Source organism: Antedon mediterranea, chromosome 3 (assembly GCF_964355755.1).
Source record: "Antedon mediterranea chromosome 3, ecAntMedi1.1, whole genome shotgun sequence".
NCBI lineage: Eukaryota > Metazoa > Echinodermata > Crinoidea > Comatulida > Antedonidae > Antedon > Antedon mediterranea.
In genome coordinates this window covers 18,788,147-18,811,647 of record NC_092672.1, presented here as the reverse complement: position 1 = coordinate 18,811,647, position 23,501 = coordinate 18,788,147, and the positions used below count along the sequence as shown (strand labels likewise).

At 34.6% G+C, this 23,501-nt stretch overlaps 1 long non-coding RNA gene across 3 annotated transcripts; it reads right to left on the bottom strand.

Annotated features, from left to right (window-relative positions):
- Positions 1–7,283: 7,283 nt before the first annotated feature.
- Positions 7,284–21,925, bottom strand: LOC140043678 (uncharacterized). 3 transcript variants are annotated; one of them, XR_011844348.1, is made up of 7 exons: positions 21,857–21,925; positions 15,248–15,354; positions 15,076–15,164; positions 14,121–14,285; positions 13,724–13,813; positions 13,379–13,490; positions 7,284–8,370 (listed from the first exon to the last, which is right to left on the bottom strand). It is a non-coding gene; the product is annotated as an uncharacterized lncRNA (long non-coding RNA). The 3 variants fall into 3 exon arrangements; XR_011844347.1 differs by lacking the exon at positions 21,857–21,925 and having other exon boundaries at positions 15,248–16,657; XR_011844349.1 differs by lacking the exons at positions 15,076–15,164; positions 21,857–21,925 and having other exon boundaries at positions 15,248–16,657.
- Between the last annotated feature and the right edge of the window lie 1,576 nt (positions 21,926–23,501).

Here is a 23,501-nt window from a genome sequence, read left to right as displayed (position 1 = left end):
CCATTATGTTAGAAGAAGCCAGAGCTGTAGCTCCAGCAGAAAAAATAAAGATCCAAAGATCGGAGGAGGATAAAGAAATAGAGGAATTAGATCAAAGAAGGAAAGAACTTAGATTAAAAGAAACAATGTCTGTATATGAAAAGGTGGAATATGCTGAAGTAGTGAAAACAGTGAAGAAGAAGCGCAGACAGAGAAAGAGGCGGAGAACTGCTAAACTCATCTTAGTATCACTGGAAAGATGAAGGGGGCCAAAGACAATACAAAAAAAGCAATGCAAAAAATCCAGAATGAGTAAACTAAAGAAAAAAGATGGAACTGCAACTTCAAAGAGATCTGAACTGCTAGATATTTGTGCAGATTTCTACCAAGATCTCTAAAAATCATCAACCAACAGTCTGAACATATAAACATTCCATCAAGAAATACAGATATACCACCGATACTGGAAAAAGAAGTGGAGGAAGCATTAAAGGGCATGAAGGTTAATAAAGCACCGGGAAACTATGAACGTACAAGCGACATCATCAAGCAAGGAGGGGAGGAGATAATCCAACAGCTAATAACACTTTGCAACCAAATCTTAGTGCTACAGAAGATACCAAGAGCATGGAAAGAAGCCAAGATCATTTTTTTGTTCAAGAAAGGGGACAAAGCAGATGTTAAAAACTACCGTCCCATTAGCCTCTTGTCTCATCTGTACAAAATCTTCACTAAAATAATCCATAACAACAACCAATCTAGAGATCAAGCAGGTTTCAGAGCAGGGTACTCGACAATAGATCATCTACAAGCAATAAACCAGCTAATTGAAAAGGCAAGTGTATACCAACTCAAACTCTGTCTTGGCTTTGTGGATTAACAAAAGGCATTTGATTCTATTGAACACTTGAATATGTTTGAGGCGCTCCGAAAAATATATACATTGATGCAATAGCCAGAATCCATATTGATAATGATATATCAAGAGAGGTTCATATACAGAGAGGGGTACGACAAGGTGATACTCTGTCCCCAAAGATATTCACAGAAACCATCGAAGAAGTATTCAAAAAGGCTCAGCTTAATGGAGGAATAACTATTGATGGAGAAATGCTTACAGGCCTCCGTTTTGCTGATGACGTGGCATTGATTTCAACATCAGTTACAGATATGAAAAACTAGCTCTCAAGTCTGAATAAGGAGAGTAAATCAGTCGGACTAACTATGCACAAAGACAAAACAAAATACATGACTAACTTTGACACACAGGAAGACATTGAAATAGAGGGCCGGAAACTATAAAAAGTGAAAGAATATAAATATCTAGGACAAACACTGAAAATGAAAGACACCACGAGGGATGAAGTTCTGTTAAGAATAAAAGCAGGGTGGATGAATTTTGGCAGACAAAAACACATGCTGACTGACAAGTATACCAATGTCACTGAGAAAGAAATTATTTAACCAATGTGTGCTATCAACTATGACTTATGGTTCAGAGACATGAACAGAAACTTACAACTACTCAAAGAGCAATGGAAAGAAAGATGATGAACTTTTCGCTTCGAGACAGGGTAAATCATACAATCATCAGAAAAAAAGACAGGTGTTACAGATATAATGGAGAAAGTAAGACAGTCAAAATGGAGATGGGCTGGGCATGTGGCAAGATTTCAAGATGGACATACAGATTAACAGAATGGCAACCAAGGGTAGGAAATTAAACTAAAGAAATTTAGACAAGTTGCCAGCTTTCATCACAAATTGAACACGGGACACTATTTTATGCCATCTTTTAATCATTAACTATTCGTCGCATTCCCGGTAAGGAATTTATGTCTAATTTTCTCGGTAAATCCCAGATTTTAAACGAATAAACATCAATAAATGAGCTTTACAATATATTCTGAACCTACGAGGTTATGCCACGGTGAGGGTGATTTTTGTAACTTTAATTAGATTATATATGAATTGGGCTAAATAAAATTCAATTAATTAAAATTAATGGTATTTAAAAATGTGAGAAATTAAGAATAGAAAAAGTGGTATTCTAAAAAACAATAAGATGCTACTGTAAACTAACTACAATATATCAGGGGACAGTGAGATTTAAGCATTAATGAAATTCCATCAAACAAATTTGTCATTTTGGAATTTCGCCTTAACGTCTGTTTTTTTACATTCGCCATTTACATCGCATTATAAATGGTATTATTATTATTTTTATAGTAGATTTGGAATAGATACAAAATGTGGGGTAGTAGTTTTGACTACACACTATATAAATAAAATAAAATAAACTATAGGGTCTATTATTCTATTCTAGTATTATTCTTTTTATAGTGGATTAGCTAGAACATGTGTGATAGTATACTAAAATATCAGAGAAGAGTGAGATTAAAGCAGTTTTCGTTTTCGTAAAGCCTTTCGTCTGTTTTGTTTACAATCGCCATTTACATCGCATTTATATTCCGTAAATAAAAGCGACACTCGCGCGCTGTCGTACACCTTGAAACGTGGCCAAATTGTGCAAAAATCATCATTATTTTATTAAAATTTTCTCCATTATTAATCGTCGGAATTATCTGGTTCAAACGGTAAAATGTGTAGAAATAAAAGCTTCATATTAGGCCTATTTCATAAATCAAATCCCTTAAATATGTGTTATCTCGTCGGAAAATCTAGTTTTTAATCACAATTTTGCTACCTTTTACAGTGTAGCCACCCATACTTCGTATAGGGTCCATGTACTTCCAACCATTGTAGTTTGAAAACTACTGTTAGGATTTCACTTGTTCAAGCGGAATTAGATTTTTAAATAAATATTCATGAAAATGATATAAAACTTATTTCTATTGGTTGAGAAATGACGTCGGAAAAGCCTTTTTTTTGTATACATGATTTAATGAACAGGATTTTAGAAGCCTGTAGAGAAAGGATAGGGAAATTATAATTGCGTATCCATCGAGGGACTAGCAGGTCTTCAACCAGATTGTAAATTGGCTATACAAATATCACATCTTAAGATACAATTAAAATCACATATCATTTTAAAGTCAAAATATTGAGGAAACTGAAAAGTCTAATTTTGTTTTATTTTATTAAACAAAACATGATATTTCAATGCAAAAACAAATGGGTGTCCATGTAAATTTGAATAGCGTGACAGATCCGCACGGTTTCGCTGCGTGATTAGGTGTACGCGCACCGCGCCTGGTAACTACTTATACCCTTTTTACACTATCGACTGAGAGAGGAACACGAGTTAAACTCGGAGGCAATTTCCATTTACACTAGCCAAAAAAACTGCGAGATGAACTCGAGTTGCGCCCATTTACACTACATCGATCACCCCGGTGCTGTCAATCAAATCACTATTGCAAGCGCACACGTGGAACTTAACTGACTAATGGTTTAAATGTTAAAATACTGGAACATATCGATAAATCTCATATAAAAACATAATAATCCGAATTTACACACAATTTATTTAATTTTGAATGTAGTCCAGTGTTATATTTTCTTTGTGGCTATTAAGATTATCATTTGTTATTTAAAAATTAGGGCCTAACAATTATTTTTATTTTTAAAATGACTGCATTTCCGCCTTGTAGACTCTACGTACAAATAGGCCTTAAATTGTTAGGTTGGCGTCGTAAAAATAGGGTAGGTATGGTAAGTATTTAAAATAAAAAATATATTTGTTAATTAGCATAACAATGTATCTATGAAGGAAAATTATTATATGGTAGGCCTACTTTTTCAGTTCCTAAAGACGTCAGTATTATATATATTTTTCCCTTTTTCAATAATTAGGCCTACATATAGAATCGGCCAGGGTGGAGTTACACCAATATTACATTATTTTAGGCTTTCTGGTAAGGTAGAATGCACACGAAACATTTCAATATTTTCAGCAGAAAAAAAAAATCACAAATTTGTTTTTGCCTTTAAATATAAATAAATAAATAATAAAATAACGAACAGCACAATATATCGTACAATTATTATTTTAAGCAAAAAGGGTGTATTTTAAGCAAAAAACCTATTTTGTTCGCATAATATATTGTCTGTGACAAAATGTTACATTTTCACGTCAATGACCTTTAACAGCTCGGTGTTGAACCACAAAAACCGTTTACACTTCTTGTCCCCGGTGTAGATTCGACTACACCGGAGAGGGTACACCGGAAAACATTCAGCTTCGTTTCACCCCGGGGAGACCACACCGGGGTGGTTGGATTTTCCCATTTACACCAGTCGTCAATAAAAACCACAACACCGGCGTTTAACGACCCGGTGTACTAACAACTGCGGGGTTACACCGCTGTTACAGTGATAGTGTAAAAGGGGTATTATACATTATGTCAGATTGTAATCGTAACACAATTAGTGGACATAGGGTTACTATGTAACAACGGTTATCACACATGTACCATCTGCACAGTATATGGATTAATAAAATTGCTTTACTGTACTATTAAACTTGTGTTTTAATTATCTGATACCGTTTTCATGACACCGCTATAATGTGACTACCTTATCAATAATAGAAGCGTCCAAATCAAGTGGTAAACAGCTGCAGCTCGCGTACGAAGTGAGTGTTGACAAAGTGCGAGGCAGCGAGGCAAGCGAGGCATGCGCGGCATGCCAAATATTTGTGCGAGGCATCATTTTATCATTTCCAAAAGTGCGAGGCATGCGAGGCATATAGTTTACAATTTCAAAAAGGTGCGAGGCATATCTTAACGTGCTATTATGCTATATTATAGGCCTAATAATCAATCGATACAAGCGTATCTAAATAGATTCGTGTATACACTCATCATGTTGTTTATATTTATGTAACGATTGTTTTTTCATTCAAGTCATAGGCCTATCGTGTCAAATTTTACTTTTACAAAAGTGCCCAAACTACGGTTCAAACATCTGAACGACAGTCTTCAACTTTCGACAAACAATAATTGTTATAGCGACACACTCATCAAATGACTGCAATGTTTGTTGGCATTTCGAGCGTGTTCACTCGACCTCACATGTCTCTCGAACATAGCAGAGTGAAAATAATATTTTGTCACACTCCTGCGCCTAGATCCGGTAGACCCGAGAGATGGAAAATCCCTCTTTACTATTTAGCAGGTAGCGGAATGATTCAGCCCTCAGCTCAGAGGATTGTGGTGCATTCCCCTCCTATAGCACGTGGTTTCAGCAGCAACGCACAGACTTCTCTCTGAGCGGCGTGCCAAAGACATTTTTGACATTCCATTCTCTAGGAACAACACGTGTACCTCTCTCGCAAATAAGGTGAACAGCGATTGCCAGGACAAGTTCAATAACTGGCGGTGAATAAAAGGTAACTGATATGCCGATCCAATAACATGCCGCAAAGAAAAAAATTGCGACAGAATTCTGGAGCGCGTGTGAAAAAAGACTTACGTCCGACAATTGTAATACTAGGCCTAAAATTAAACTTTAGCTAATATGCTTAGCCCTAACCTAGATAAGAGGCCTATGTAGAAAATAATTTAATCAATTTTGATAAAATAATAATTGGTGTAATATTTAATAATGATACACTATTCCTGTTTTAGTAAGCTAGGTATATTACGAACGATTTTTATTTATTGTTGTCCATGTACGTACTAATAAACCTGGCGCTAGTTTCCGATCGTTTGTATTTTTACTCCAAATTTGATAACTAACTTTATCGTGTGAATACCACACCTTAGAAGTATACCTCATGGGTACTTTAATGAAAGAATCACATAAAAAGTAACAAATAAATCCTTAAATTAATGATTTTACAGGCGTGTTTCTCGCACACTGTTCGCGAATTTCACTTATTCAATGTTCAATATTTTTGTTTCTATGGAGCGCCAAAAGAGCAACGATAATAGAGGACTAAAACTCAGTGGAATGCGTCAATTTCTCATGCATTTATTGGTGAAAAACACGTTTTATTTCAATATATTTGTTAATTTGTCAATAAAAATGTTGTAATATGTTACTGCTGATACTGTTCTGTTTTCAAAGAATAATAATCGATCCTAAATCAACATCACTACCTAGTCTAGACCTAGGACATCCTACTAAGGATATTATGATGAATTTTTCTATTTTATTCTTTAAAAGGTTAACGAAACCGTGTACATTATCAACAGTAACATTTTTCCTTACTGACAGTGACAAAATCTATTGAAATTGTACTTGATTTTCACCAAATAATGCGTTAAATATAAATGGATTCCACAGAGTTTTTAGCCCTCTAATTAATTTTGCTCTTTTGGCGTTCCATAGAAACCAAAATATTGAACATTGAGTGTGCGAAATGCGAGAAAAACAACGTCTGTAAAATCACCAATTTAATGGATTTATTGTTACTTTTATGTGATTTTTCTTCAATAAAGTAGGCCTACTAATTCTAAGCTGTGGTATTCAGGATAAAGTTGGTTAAAATACAAGGCAGGTGCAAAAGGAAACTAGCTTAGCGGGCCTAGGCCTAGAAACTACTTCAATTTCGGTGATTTCCTGCCTTGCAATTTTGAGAAATGATAAAATGATGCCTCGCATTTTTTGATGATGGTAAAACGATGCCTCGCATAAATTTCTGACTTGCCTCACATGCCTTCCCTGCCTCGCGTGCCTCGCTGCCTCGCACTTTGTTACTACCCGTACGAAGTCTGCAGTGAAATTGCGCACTGCAGTTTGCACTGAATTAAAATTTAATTGCACTAAAATAAATGTAAAACGATAAAATTGATATGATAAATGGTACTATTATTTTTAGGCTAAAGTAGAATTGGATTAGCTAGAACATGTGTCATAGTAGTTTTAACTACACTATCACTATCAGGGAAGAATGAGATTAAAGCAGTCGTGAATTAATATTTTTAAGATTTGTTAGCAAATAATTATAATTTTTCTATTTCGCCTACGTCTGTTTTTTTACATTCGCCATTTACATAGCATTATAAATGGTATTATTTTTATAGTGGATTTGGAATAGCTAGAACATGTGTGATAGTAATTTTAACTACACTATCAGGGAAGAATGAGATTAAAGCAGTCGTGAATTAATATTTTTATAAAATTTGTTAGCAAATAATTTTCAAATATAATTTCATTATTTCGCCATAATGCACTGTTTTTCACATTCGTCTTTGCATTAAATGTAATTATTTTTACAGTGGATTTGGAATAGCTAAAACAACAGCAAGCTATATACCGCATTATATCATTACATTTTCTAAACAAAACACATTTTTCAAAATAATATAAAAATGACAATGTTGTTATACATATGTATCTGTTACTTTATTTCATAAAACAATACAACACATGGTGGCTCAAAGGGCCAAATTGCTTGTAATGTAATAAGAATATTTACTATTAAAAAAATTACAATATAAAAATTACAATTTAAATATCAATGAATCAAGGAGAAATACATAAAACAGTAAACTTAGAGGCGTATGGCATCATCCTTGGAAGATGGCCAACAACAACACCAATCAGAAGAGTGGCTGCTCTGTGTAGTCACTACAGGTATACAATATATAATTCATGAGTCATTAAGTAATTGAATATAATATGGAATTGGGCTATTAAAGAATCAGGTTTTGTATAAATTGAGTGATTTTATTACAATTAGGTTTTGTCTATTATGTGTTTGGTAACGAGCGGGAGGTACGAGGTCAGAAGAATGAGGCTTAGTTATCAAACCCTTTAAGAGCAGAATGAATTTCTAGGACTAGTTTAAATTCCAAGGATAATACAACATACCCATTTCTGTATAGTTTCAATAGTATTACTTAGACCTGGGTGCCACACAACATCTGCATCTTCTTATATATCCTTTGTGGACGGTTGTTTTGTGAAGCCCAGATTGTTTAAGGGTTCGCAATATAAACAGTTTTCTACAATGTTATGACTGAGATTATTCTGAAGGGTAACACCAAAAAATACAGTCTAAACAATAGTAATTGGTTTATCATCAAAGCAAAATTGTATTTATGGTGTGTTTTTTTGCAAAGCAGACCTGCAATGCATGGCTTTTTAGGATTAAGCACCAATCAAATAAAACATTAAGGTCATATATTAGTCGTGAATTAAAATTTGTTTTGTCAACATATATGTTTTTTATTTTGCCTTAACATACTGTTTTTTTTACATTCGCCATTTATATCGCCATAAATGTAATTAATATTATTTTTCACATTGCTGTTTTATGTATATAAATATATATATCTTTTCTATTTTCTCTAAATCTCGCCTAAATACGCGAGGAATTAGTCTACGGGCTTGCTATGTTGACGTTGCTACAGGTTACTGCTGGATAGCCATCTGTATACATATTTTTGTCCACACCAAACGCTCAGCTTTTTGAAAGATCTAAATGAGAAAACAATAATTTATAAGTTATTTTATTGTATATTTTATTTATTTATTGGTTCTCCTTTAAAGCAGAGAAATGCTATTAATTAACGATGAGTCAGTTTGGTGCAAAAGAAACACCCAGACCGTGTTTGATGTTACTATGGGTTACTTTGATGGAGCAGAAACATGCAAATTAATTGGTTTATTCATACTAGCCAAACTTGAGACGAAATATGGTAATAACATAGGACTCTACAGAGATGATGGACTTGTAACACATTCAAAGAATACAATTTGAAAATCACCATCGAGGCAAACAAGAAGATAAGTAACTATCTAGATGTTACACTCAACTTGAATGACGGAACCTACAGACCTTTCCTGAAAGAAAATAACAAACCCTGTTATGCCCACTGTAAGAGTAACCATCTGCCTTCCATATTAAAAAACATCTAACGAAGAGGTCTTTAACATCACAAAGAAACCTTACCAGGAAGCCTTAAATAAAAGCTGATTCGACTACAAACTAACATCTAGCCCAAACACTAACAACACGCGAGAAAACAAGAAGAGAAACAGACACCGGAACATTATATGGTTTAAAACTAGAATCGGCCATGAACTGTAGAGGCATATAGATGGGAAATGCTTAAAAAGTGGTGTAGTATACCAGGCCACTGTCAGAAGAAACGACACTTAACAAAGTTGAAACATATGTTGGACTGACAGAAAATACTTTTAAGTGTAGATACAAGGGGCATATAAGCTCATTCCGTAATGAAAAGTATAACAAATAGTATATGGCGGGTATTAGCCAAATGTAAGCCTTATTCAAAAAAAAATATTTCATTATATATAAGCCTGATATTTGCTCTCTTAAACAAATTATTGAGCACATGCAGGCATAGAAGAACATTCTTATTGAAATACCACGATCGCTTGCATATATTAACTACTAGCAATTATACCCGCCCCAGGGCGGGATTCCAATTTAGTATAAAACCATCTCAATGAAATTCCAATTAATTAGATGCACCTCATAACCCCCTGGATGCAAGTATCTCCCTATACTCACCAACTCAATCACACCCAACACTCGGGTGATCAGTACAAATATTACTTCAAGAACTTTAGCTTCCTAATAGGAGGGCGATACATAGCTGGTAGGCATGGTTTAAATACTTTGCAAACTGTATAAATGAATAGGTGTCATATTGGGTAATGATTAAAATATCTAATTTTGATACCGCTGAATTACCTCTTCAATAGCCTTCTTTTTCCACTCTCCATCCCACCTCAATCAACAAACCTTAACTCCTCCGTAGGACAGTTCAAATGTAGTAACTTTTCCAAGTACAATTCCAATTATGTCGTACTACATTACCCCTAAATGCCAGTATCTCCACCTTTCCCCCTCCCAACACACCCCATACTGGGTGATGTGTTTAAGACTTTTCCAGTACAAATTGTGTTAGGTTATTACTCCCAACCCATAAGCCCTCAGTGGCAGTTTTCGAATGTAGCTTTTACAGTACATTCCCAGTACAGTTTCGGTCGTGTTGAAAGGCCTACGACCTCACACCAAGTCCCTTCCCAGAGATAATTAAATTCTTTTAAAATTTCCTAAAACAATTCTGGTCAGTTTGATAGCCTACTACCCCAAGCCCAAGCAGAAATCTCCCTATACTCACCAAACTCCACCCCTCTTCAATAAAACCACACACTCTCTTTTTTAAAAACAAATTCTTCCCAGTGCAGGACAAATTCAATTCAACTTTAGCTTCAAAATGAGAGGGGTATACATAGCTATGATAGGCATATAGTACGTTGTTAACTGTGTAAATGAATAGGTGCCATATTGGCTGATATCTAATTTTTATACTGCGGTCCCCCAGTCTTTCTCCTCTTACCATCCCAGCCAGAATCAACAAACCTTAACTCCTCTGCTGGACAGTCCAAATGTAGTAAATTTTCCTAGTACAATTCCAATCATACTACTTAATTTCCTCCTCCATCACAACACACCCCAGATACTGGGTGATGTGTTTAAAATGGTTCCAGTACAAATTATGTTAGCCATCACTCCCAACCCATAATCCCTCAGTGGCAGTTTTCAAATGTAGTTTAAAACATTTCCAGTACAGTTTCGGTCATCGGAAATAGGCTACATCTCCACCCCAAACTCCCAGCCCCTTCCCAGCGATAATTAAAATACTTTAACATTATTCAACCACAATTCTGGTCAATTTGTTTGATAGCCTACTATCCCTAACCTAAGCAAAATCCTCACTATCCCCTCTACCCCACACCTGACCCTATTTCCCCACCCCCTCTCCCACTTGAATCCAAGATGGCGGATGATGTTGAAATATAGTTTAGAACTTTCCAGGTACAATTGTGGTCATTTGATACCAAACATTTTAATTCTTCTTCGTCTTAATAAGAGGGTGATGCATAGCTGTTTAAGGCATAGTTTAAGTACTTTGCAAACTATGCAAATGAATAGGTGTCATATTGCCTAAACCTACAGCCCCACCCCAACCTCCCATCCCCTTCCCAGAGATAACTAAAATACTTTAATAATGTCGTTTACAATTCTGGTCAATTTGATAGCTTACAACCACTAGCCCAAGCAGAAATATCCCCACCATCCTCTCAAACATGTGATGGGTTTTTATACAGTAGCTGTATCGGATATGTCATAAAACCTCCAGTTACAGCTGCCAAATTAATATGTCTTATTTGAGATGAGACTGTGTTGGACGATTCTAAGAGTTAGATGGACAGAGGGAAAAACTAATGAATGGGTGAGGGGACAGATTTATGTCGGAGAACCAAGGTTTCCTACAGGAGGTACAAAGAATGAAGGCTAGAAATACAGAATTGGAAGAGAAGAGGAGGGCATAAGGTGTTGAATTCCATTGAAGGAAAGATGGAAAGGAATTGATAAGCAATATCATTACTCAGGGGGGGCGGATTTATATATATACATATATATTATGTATCCATTTACATACGATTTTGTCAACGCTTTTACAGGAAAAGGGTGTACAAATCAACATTAAAAATCGTTTAAATCTGAGTTCAACTTCAACATTACGATCGTTAAAAGACTGACGGATCAAATGCTTCATAAATTGAAGTTGAAGCATCAAAACCCATAACTTTTCCAATTTTTACGCGGGCCCCGCCGCACATGACCGCCCTTGGCTTCGCAAAAACTTCACATCTATCTGTCTCAGCAACGCTCGAAAGAACCAAGAAACCATTAACGATCGCGTAAAAAATGTGTAAATAGGCTATGGTCTATAAAACCCACTACATTCAGATAATTATATGACAAGAATCGACTGGCAAAAACACCTCAGATGCTACTGTATCTCCGGGCATCTAGAAAAACGATTATTTTCCCATATCGGCCCCCCCACCCTATTTATCAAAATCCTAGATCCGCCCCTGTTACTTGGGAAGGAAATAGAAATGCCTGGGAAAGAAGATCTCCATTAGATGGCTATAAAAAAATGAAAAAAGACTACAATTATACTAGTGAAAGACTGCCACAAATATTGTAGTATTACATGATATCCCTTTGTCACAAGAATGCTTGCTTGCAGATGGTAAAACAAAAAAGGTGGAATCATTTACCATTACCAATCAGGTACAACAATATCACTAGCTAATACTGGTTTAGTGCACATCGGACACAGATTAACAAGGAATACCATATGTTCCCTTGAAAAGAAATAGGCATCTACTGTATTTAATTTTTTAAGTTACCCTTGTTCACATTTTCACAACATATTTTGGGGCCTTCCTGCCAATTTAATCTGAATAAACAAAAACGGTAGTTAGAAACCCAATAACTGATAGGAAGGATGAGCAAGGCTAAGAAAAAGGTGTAATATGCCAGCAATCTGTGAGTCTTCAGGCATAGATATAGATATCAACTAAAGTAGGTTACGTATCTAGGCAGCTGGTTACATAAGGACAGAGAACTGAAGAAGACTGCAAGGAAAAGGTGAGTGAATGATATATGACGAGATGCCAAGGAAGCTAGAGCCAGGTATAAGACTACATGACTAGACCAGTAGGCATGCATGGGGCGGAAACTCGATGGCAGATAAAGAAACTGGAGGCTGTTGAGATGAGACGCATGAGAGCTATCAAAAGAGTGAAACTATAAGTTAGAAAAATGAGGGATAAAATTCAAGAATGCAGGCTCTGATATTATGGATATATGAAAATGAGGGAGAAAAATGCTATAATCGGATGGATTGCAGAAAGAGTAGGAGTGGGTAGAAGACCAACAGGGGGTGGCGAGAAAGAGATGGATACACTGTATTAAGCATAATGGAAGAGAAGTGGACCAAGGTATAGTACTGTAGATGGGGATCGAAAAAAGGGTGGAGGACAAGAAGGTCTGGCACCATAAGTGGACAAACGAGATTATGATGATTAAGATATTGCTAAAGAAACTCTTTGATAGTGGAAATTGCAACACACTATAAATTAAAGAAATACTGACAGCACAATAATATTTAGTTTGTTGTATTAATAAAAGTCAATTTAAAGTTGTGACTATAACTTCTAAATTACTTCTATACTGAGAAAAGAATGAATTAATAAAATTCTTTCTGTATTTAGGGAAATTGCCAAGGATAACCATAAGCGAATTCATTCACTATCCTTCTAAAAGGTGGCAATCCTATTCAAAAGACAAACATACAGAAGATGCTCTACATAAACAAATTAGTCATTAGAAAAAATCTTGACATCTGACAGGACTGAAAACCCAGGACCCTTGAATTGGTACAAAATCATCATAACCACCCAGCCACAACTCCACTCCAAAAGAAGGCTGTGATCATTCGTTCAGCATTACATAGAGCAACTAACCTTAAACTCAGTTTCACTATTTTACTGCACTATGTAATTCCGGACAAATATACAAGGCGTAAAAATGATTAATTTTGAACACCTATTGTAACAGAAGATAAATTGTAAAATGAACTTGATGAATTACCTAGGATTCTTTTTGCCAGAGATTGTCGCAATTGATCTGGAAAACACAGACGATCGTTTGGTGGACACATCTGCTAAACAATCGCCATGTTTACGTAAAACATCTGGCAGATCTACAGTCCAAGAAAATAATAAACAGAAAAACACATGTATGTGAATATGTACACAACAATAGTCAACATTTATAATAACAGACAAATCCCAGAATTAGGTAATTTGCTGACAGTAATATCCAATTAAAAAAAATATGAAATAGGAGTACTGTATATCAAAACATACATCACATGAATATGGGTGGAATTTATTAGTTTCAATGTTAAATATAAATATTAAACATGAAACTTACAATTACACTCCATACAGCAACCACTTCATTCAGTTTGTCAATTTGTTTGAGAAGCTTTTCATTCATCAACTCTGCTCAGCTCCACATTTTCTGATTCATATCCATATCATCAATCAATAAAGAACAAAAATATATCAAATCATAGTTTGGCAATTAATAGGTTTCCTGTGTCAAGATACAATGACACATTACTACACCTACACCCAAGTTACATAGCAGCATTTTAATATAGCATTTGTATTTGATATTGACTATGATCAGCTAATATGATTTACAATCAATTCATGCTCCTGAATATTGTAATGTTGTAGAGAAAACCAAAAAACAAAACAAAATGAATTCATGCTCATTATAATGTGACATTTAAACAGAGAAATGTATATCAAATGAAAACTACCTTGAGATGTTCAACTTCATATCCATCTGTCCCAGCAACGCTCGAAAGAACCAAGAAACATTAACGATCTTGGTCCGGCTCTTTCCAACTTTAATGATTTGAAAATTCGACACAACTTAACGCAACTAGTCGAAACGTTTCGTTAACAGGAGAACAGGCTTTATGCTATTGGCACAAAAGAGAAAAAAAAAACAGTTTCGTATATATAATAGGCTATGGTCTATAAAACCCACTATATTCAGATAATTATATGACAAGAATCGACTGGCAAAAACGTCTCAGATGCTATCTCCGGGCATCTAGAAAAACCCCCCTAGATGATTATTTTCCCATCGGCTCCCTATTTATCAAAATCCAAGATCCACCCCTGTTACTTGGGAAGGAAATAGAAATGTCTGAGAAAGAAGATAAGATAACATATTTTCTAAATCAAAATGAAAAAAGACTACAATTAATTATTCTAGTGAAAGACTGCAACAAAAATTGTAGTATTACATTACATGATATCTCTTTGTCACAAGAATGCTTGCTTGCAGATGGTAAAACAAAAAAAGGTGGAATAGACATTTACCATTACCAATTAGGTACAACAATATCACTAGCCAATACTGTCAATGGCTTTTGAGGTACACCCACTGCTTTATGTTTTCCTTACTTTTAACAAATATAATATACAATAAAATATATGTTTACAATTTAACAAATGCTGGAAAAAGAAAATTTAATTATCAATATTAACAAATTTTTAAATTAAAAAATTTTCTTTTAATAAAAAAAAAAAATGAATTATATATTATATGAATAATGAAATACATTTTAAAAATAAATCTAAAAAAAATACAAATCTTGTTAACATCATATTTTCTTTCTGCTGATTCATTGTGAATATGTTTACTAATTACAACATCAACATTAATTGTCTTAGTTGATCAAATTAGCAATTGAAATGACCTACCTGTATGTCTGTTTTAGCCTATCTTTACAACAGTAAGGAGATTACAAATGCCCCCTCTACATCATCATCGATTTACAATTGAGGTTGTACTGTAATAAAAGTTTGTGCAAAATAAAAAATTGTGAACACTTTTGAACAATGTATTTACATTACATTTTTACAATAAACTTACTCAGTCAATTTCCCCTTTAACATAGAAAAAACCACTGTGCCTGAGAACTGCTTTCTGAAATTCCTCATGGGATGACGAATATTTCTTTTTTTTCTCCTCATTGGTTCCTATAAAAAACAATCAGTCAAGTAAATTAGGAATACATGGCCAAAATTTATACTGTCAATGAATTTATACCGTAGGAAGAGTTTGAAAACAAGACAGTGTTGTTGCTTATCTCATTCTCATCTTCACTTGATGAATCCAAGAAATGTTTGTTGGGACTCTTCATTCCATTTCATTTACTAAGGGGTGTTAGTAATGTTTTTGGTTGAGGCATACTCTTTCATCTAAAAACACACTGTTTATTTGTAGTACTAGCTTAGTAGCTAGTTGGAAGTCTTTGGTAATGTACAGTACTTTCATTTAAAAAAAAGAAGCACTTATTATAATGGAAAGGTTTGTAATTGGATGGGTAGGGTTAAATAATCCTAAAACAATGGCATGTATTATGTTGGCAATAAACAAAATGAGAGAAAACAACAGTCTTGTTCACATGTATCGCTGATTGTGAGCCACACTTGACCAATGGATTATTTTAGGAATCTGGTAAAAATAAAGAAAAATGTTATTGAAAGGTTATTGTGGCAAATTATCTTAGGCTTTAATTGTAATTCAATTTAGCATTGAAATAAAAAAGTCCAGCAAAAAAAAAAATTAAATGCTGGCAAATTACTGTAATAACAAATGTATCTATTTCTTAGAACTAGTTGCTGAACTGACAACTTGAAATTATCAACAATTATAATTAACAATTTATGGAACATTTCATTTAATTATAATATTTTGTAAATCATGGTTAGCTCAGTGAGTAAAGACTTTTGATATCAATACTCACTCAGTTAGTACAGTCGAGTTCGAATTTGCGAAATTTGTAAATAATAAAATAAATGCAAAATGTCAAAAACCATCAAAATTTAAAAAAATGTAAATGAATAAAAATAATCATTACACAAAAAAAACACCACAATTATGGAAAACAGATTATTTAAAATTATCAATTGTGAGCAATATGAGGTCATTTGTATAATTTGCTTCTTACCCTTCTATTCGACATGCATGTTGTCACTTTCTAATGCGCACCCTAGATTAATGTTCACACAGCACAATTTTTCTTTATTTTCTTTTATTTTTGTAAATTCTTACTGTAAGACAATGAAGTTCCACATCCAGTATTGCTTTCATTTTTAAATTTACAGACATTTCAAGGTGAAGGAACAAAAAATCAATGACTGTATTGTAAATAGTTCCGAATTTATTCTTGATACAATAGTTTGTCAGCGTACTTTTATCAGGGATATTATACAGTACTTACTCATCCCATGCGAATTAGTATAACCAAATATTAAGGCAGATGGAGCACAGGTTACTGCTAGTTACTGTACTATAATAGTGCTAGGCTTAAAATAAAGCCATACACACTTTTTCTACATAAACAGTAATTATTGGATGTTATTAAAGTAAATGCTATCTAGCAGACTTAGGCTTAATACTAGACTTAGAGTTACTAATTTCCAAGTTATATATTATTATTAGTATTATTAGTGTAAATATTCATCTGGATCTCTGAAGAGTATTCATAAAATTGTCTTTTTTTAAAGAAATGTTATGAATATATTATATTATTATATTAATGAAAGAACACTACTGCTTTATTTTTAACTCGATAAAGGTTGTGCCTTTTTTTTCTAGGCTAGTAATCCCATTCCAAACAAAAACAAAGCCTACTGCATATAGTAGGCTTTCTTAGTTAGAGTTGTTTCGCTAGGTTCCAGATTTGTGTCGACGTTCGGTACCACCTTCATTAGCCCACTTAAAAATAGGGAAAAAGACGATCAGGTCCACTCTAAGTTAGATATACAGTATACTTGTTCAAAAAGAAAACACTGAAAGGTTTAATTAACTGATACAGTATCTAGACCATATCACTTTGTGTGTGAATTCATGTTACAGATATTTTTTGTATTAAATATATTTTTACTTGCTTGTAACTAGGCCTAGGATAGCCCTGCATCTATAAATACTTTGTTTAAACAGTAGGCCTAGGCTGTATATGGTCATTGAGGCAGTGACATTTTAATTATTTTAGGGTTTTGGATAAAATAATTTTTTTTCAAATTAAAATAGGTCTTTTTTTAACTTTAATAAATAATGATTATGTACTAGGCCATTAATTCATGCACCTGATGAAGTGAGATTACACACATAGCATATAATTTGGCACATTTTATACCATTTAAAACACTGAATTAATTGAGCTATGGATTTTTGTATGAATTCATTTTACATACTGTATGTCTTTTCCAGTATGTAACATAAATAAGTAGTAGCGCCTAGCTTATTATTTGAATACCACAGTATCTATCAATTTCATTTGTTTAAAATGTACCGTATGGAATTATGCACCTAGGCCTACCTGGTGAAATATATAATAATATATTATTTTATAAATACTAAGCATCTTTTTAATAACAATTAATAATAGGCCTATGAGGCTATGTTGTTAAAGGGTGTCTTTGTGGGTATTCCAAGCCTCTCAAAAGATGACCGAAGTAAACACCCAACTTTTATTTTATATTTGGAAAGAGTATACTGTAGGCCTAAGCCTACTAGATACAGTAGGCACATACAGTAGATACAGTTCATCACATACAGTATAAATCAATCAAATTCAGTACTCACTACATTATGAACTTCATGTCATATAGGCCTAGGTAGGCCAGGGAGTTGTCTAATTAACAACTCCCTGGGTAGGCTAGTCCTACTACTGTAGCCTAGCCTATTCACTATTATAGTATAGGCCTAGCCTAGGCCTAGTATTAATCTATTGTCCGATTGTGTGTCACCATAATTATTAAAAAAATATACAAAGATTCACAATCATAGTTGGATAATAATTTAACCATATTATAGAGAAAATAAATAACATAAAATGCCTAGGCCTAGTTAGAACGGGTAGTAACAAAGTGCGAGGCAGCGAGGCACGCGAGGCAGGGAAGGCATGCGAGGCAAGTCAGAAATTTATGCGAGGCATCGTTTTACCATCATCAAAAAATGCGAGGCATCATTTTATCATTTCTCAAAATTGCAAGGCAGGAAATCACCGAAATTGAAGTAGTTTCTAGGCCTAGGCCCGCTAAGCTAGTTTCCTTTTGCACCTGCCTTGTATTTTAACCAACTTTATCCTGAATACCACAGCTTAGAATTAGTAGGCCTACTTTATTGAAGAAAAATCACATAAAAGTAACAATAAATCCATTAAATTGGTGATTTTACAGACGTTGTTTTTCTCGCATTTCGCACACTCAATGTTCAATATTTTGGTTTCTATGGAACGCCAAAAGAGCAAAATTAATTAGAGGGCTAAAAACTCTGTGGAATCCATTTATATTTAACGCATTATTTGGTGAAAATCAAGTACAATTTCAATAGATTTTGTCACTGTCAGTAAGGAAAAATGTTACTGTTGATAATGTACACGGTTTCGTTAACCTTTTAAAGAATAAAATAGAAAAATTCATCATAATATCCTTAGTAGGATGTCCTAGGTCTAGACTAGGTAGTGATGTTGATTTAGGATCGATTATTATTCTTTGAAAACAGAACAGTATCAGCAGTAACATATTACAACATTTTTATTGACAAATTAACAAATATATTGAAATAAAACGTGTTTTTCACCAATAAATGCATGAGAAATTGACGCATTCCACTGAGTTTTAGTCCTCTATTATCGTTGCTCTTTTGGCGCTCCATAGAAACAAAAATATTGAACATTGAATAAGTGAAATTCGCGAACAGTGTGCGAGAAACACGCCTGTAAAATCATTAATTTAAGGATTTATTTGTTACTTTTTATGTGATTCTTTCATTAAAGTACTCATGAGGTATACTTCTAAGGTGTGGTATTCACACGATAAAGTTAGTTATCAAATTTGGAGTAAAAATACAAACGATCGGAAACTAGCGCCAGGTTTATTAGTACGTACATGGACAACAATAAATAAAAATCGTTCGTAATATACCTAGCTTACTAAAACAGGAATAGTGTATCATTATTAAATATTACACCAATTATTATTTTATCAAAATTGATTAAATTATTTTCTACATAGGCCTCTTATCTAGGTTAGGGCTAAGCATATTAGCTAAAGTTTAATTTTAGGCCTAGTATTACAATTGTCGGACGTAAGTCTTTTTTCACACGCGCTCCAGAATTCTGTCGCAATTTTTTTCTTTGCGGCATGTTATTGGATCGGCATATCAGTTACCTTTTATTCACCGCCAGTTATTGAACTTGTCCTGGCAATCGCTGTTCACCTTATTTGCGAGAGAGGTACACGTGTTGTTCCTAGAGAATGGAATGTCAAAAATGTCTTTGGCACGCCGCTCAGAGAGAAGTCTGTGCGTTGCTGCTGAAACCACGTGCTATAGGAGGGGAATGCACCACAATCCTCTGAGCTGAGGGCTGAATCATTCCGCTACCTGCTAAATAGTAAAGAGGGATTTTCCATCTCTCGGGTCTACCGGATCTAGGCGCAGGAGTGTGACAAAATATTATTTTCACTCTGCTATGTTCGAGAGACATGTGAGGTCGAGTGAACACGCTCGAAATGCCAACAAACATTGCAGTCATTTGATGAGTGTGTCGCTATAACAATTATTGTTTGTCGAAAGTTGAAGACTGTCGTTCAGATTTTTGAACCGTAGTTTGGGCACTTTTGTAAAAGTAAAATTTGACACGATAGGCCTATGACGTGAATGAAAAAACAATCGTTACATAAATATAAACAACATGATGAGTGTATACACGAATCTATTTAGATACGCTTGTATCGATTGATTATTAGGCCTATAATATAGCATAATAGCACGTTAAGATATGCCTCGCACCTTTTTGAAATTGTAAACTATATGTCTCGCATGCCTCGCACTTTTGGAAATGATAAAATGATGCCTCGCACAAATATTTGGCATGCCGCGCATGCCTCGCTTGCCTCGCTGCCTCGCACTTTGTCAACACTCAGTTAGAACGGTTAAACCTGATCGTCCGTGGAGCTGATGGTCTAGGCCTAGGCCTACTAGGCCTAGGCTAGGCCTACTAGGCCCGATCGAAATTCGTCCGTGAACGAGGCGAGCGAGTGCAATCACTTCCCTACTAGCCTACCGTACGTATAGGCCTAGGCCTAGGTAGGCTAGGCATCTACAGTAGGCGAGTGTTGACAAAGTGCGAGGCAGCGAGGCAAGCAAATAAATCCTTAAATTAATGATTTTACAGGCGTGTTTCTCACACACTGTTCGCGAATTTCACTTATTCAATGTTCAATATTTTTGTTTCTATGGAGCGCCAAAAGAGCAACGATAATAGAGGACTAAAACTCAGTGGAATGCGTCAATTTCTCATGCATTTATTGGTGAAAAACACGTTTTATTTCAATATATTTGTTAATTTGTCAATAAAAATGTTGTAATATGTTACTGCTGATACTGTTCTGTTTTCAAAGAATAATAATCGATCCTAAATCAACATCACTACCTAGTCTAGACCTAGGACATCCTACTAAGGATATTATGATGAATTTTTCTATTTTATTCTTTAAAAGGTTAACGAAACCGTGTACATTATCAACAGTAACATTTTTCCTTACTGACAGTGACAAAATCTATTGAAATTGTACTTGATTTTCACCAAATAATGCGTTAAATATAAATGGATTCCACAGAGTTTTTAGCCCTCTAATTAATTTTGCTCTTTTGGCGTTCCATAGAAACCAAAATATTGAACATTGAGTGTGCGAAATGCGAGAAAAACAACGTCTGTAAAATCACCAATTTAATGGATTTATTGTTACTTTTATGTGATTTTTCTTCAATAAAGTAGGCCTACTAATTCTAAGCTGTGGTATTCAGGATAAAGTTGGTTAAAATACAAGGCAGGTGCAAAAGGAAACTAGCTTAGCGGGCCTAGGCCTAGAAACTACTTCAATTTCGGTGATTTCCTGCCTTGCAATTTTGAGAAATGATAAAATGATGCCTCGCATTTTTTGATGATGGTAAAACGATGCCTCGCATAAATTTCTGACTTGCCTCGCATGCCTTCCCTGCCTCGCGTGCCTCGCACTTTGTTACTACCCCATCTAGGCCCTACTATCTAGCCTTAGCCTAGCTAGGCTAAACTGCCGGGAGGCGATGATTTACAACACAGTTAAATAATAAATTTGGTAAACTTCTAGGCCTAGGCCTACACACAGTACACACCAAAATACAAACGTCACACACGCAGCACCCCTGAAAAATGTATTCAGGAGTGCAATTTGTAGCACACCTACAATTTTCAAAAGACAAGGCCTGGCCAACCTAGGCCAGGTAGCCGCCTAGGCCTAGTCTATAAAAGGTTCGGTAGTAGCCTTGGCTAGGCTAGGCTAGGCCTAATAATACTTCTAGGCTAGGCTAGGCTAGTAGTAGCAGTTGTCAGTAGTAGCTAGTCCTTGCCGCCTTACACTTTCTTCTTGTGATAAAAAAACTTACCAATACAAACTCTAAAACCCATAATGGGCTAGGCATACTTACTTTGATCATGGAGTAGGCCTAATGTAATAATTCTAGTCGCCGCTTGTCAATCAGGTCATGAGTAGGCCTATACCAGGCATTATACACACAAATTCTACCGCTCGCTATTTCAATATGGCGGGCGACGTTCCTTCGTTTCGAGAAGAAGTGCGCTTGCGTCAAAAATAATTTTTGTGAAAATCACGAAAAGCAATTTTGGACTTTAAACGGGCAAAATCAAGGTCGGTTTTTTTGGAAAATCAAGAAAAATGCACCAATTAATATGAAATTCATAACAGCGGTAGAATATAATATGTGAATTGTTTTGGCAAGGAGATAATGAAGATATAATCCCAATTTTGTTAGAATTTGGATGAAATGCGTATTCTCCTTAAGGTCGTGTTTTTTCGAAAACAACATATAACAAAAAAATTTTCTTTTATACATAAAAATTCATATAGGAATTAAACACACCTGAATTATCATTTATTTAGGAGATTTTAATCAAATCTGCCAAATTTCTGAGTTTCTAGTAACAAACTGTCCGAATTTGGCCAGTATTGACACTGCAAACGTTAAGGGGAAAGTTATATTTCCCCTTAAGTACAATTTCCCCTTAAGGCCATGTTTTTTACCACGCATTTTCCCCTTAATCCACTATTAGCGACATACTAACACTAATAATAATAATAATAATAATAAATAATTCATATATGTGCTGTATTTTATTCTAATGAATACTAATATGTGCTGGTCACCTCTGCCATTGCCTCTAATTTATTTGTGAATGATCTAAGCTACGAGCTGAATCAAAATGAAGATACCAACAAAAATACAATTTGGAAACTGCTTTATAAATCATCTGTTATATGCTGGTGATTTATTACTATTCGGAGAAACTGTGAGCATTTACATTAATAAATATATTGAAATATGTTATGGCACATGGGGTGTAAACATAAATAAATAACAATCTGTGTTACCCCTTATAAACTAGTTTGTAGTCACCCCTCCCAGATAAGCGCGACTTCCACCACTCTGATTTAGGGGTGGGGAGGGAGGAAATACATCAAATAAGCCGCGATTCATGATGCGCTTTGCGCTATACATAAAAGAAGCTAGCGACATATTATGTAACCGGCTCACCACTTCCACGCACACGTAGCATGGGTGTTAGACTTTCAATAGTCATCTACTGCATTTTTAAATTTGCAATTTAATTTCTAGATTATCAGATATGGAATGAATATTAGAGATGAATAATAAGAAAAACCAGAGTGCCGTACCCTAAAAGGATAAATCCTAAAATTGCAATAATCAAAAACTTACGATAACAATTATTAAGGTTAAAATTTGGCAATAAACATAGTCCTTAAATAAAACAATCAATTCCCAAGAATAAAATAATACATAATAAGTAATCATTTAAAAACGTGCACTAAGTTACAAAGATTGAAAATCATTTGGGCAAAATTTCAAGATAATAAAACAATTATAACTCTTTATATCATGTAACGAATTGTGAAACCATTTTAATATTATTTAATTGTACAAACTGATAAACACTATTCAAACTAGAAACGAAATTGAGCATTACATTGACGACCACGATAATCTTAATAAATACGGGGGTCACGACTTAAAGTTCAGTGAATTTACTGGGACC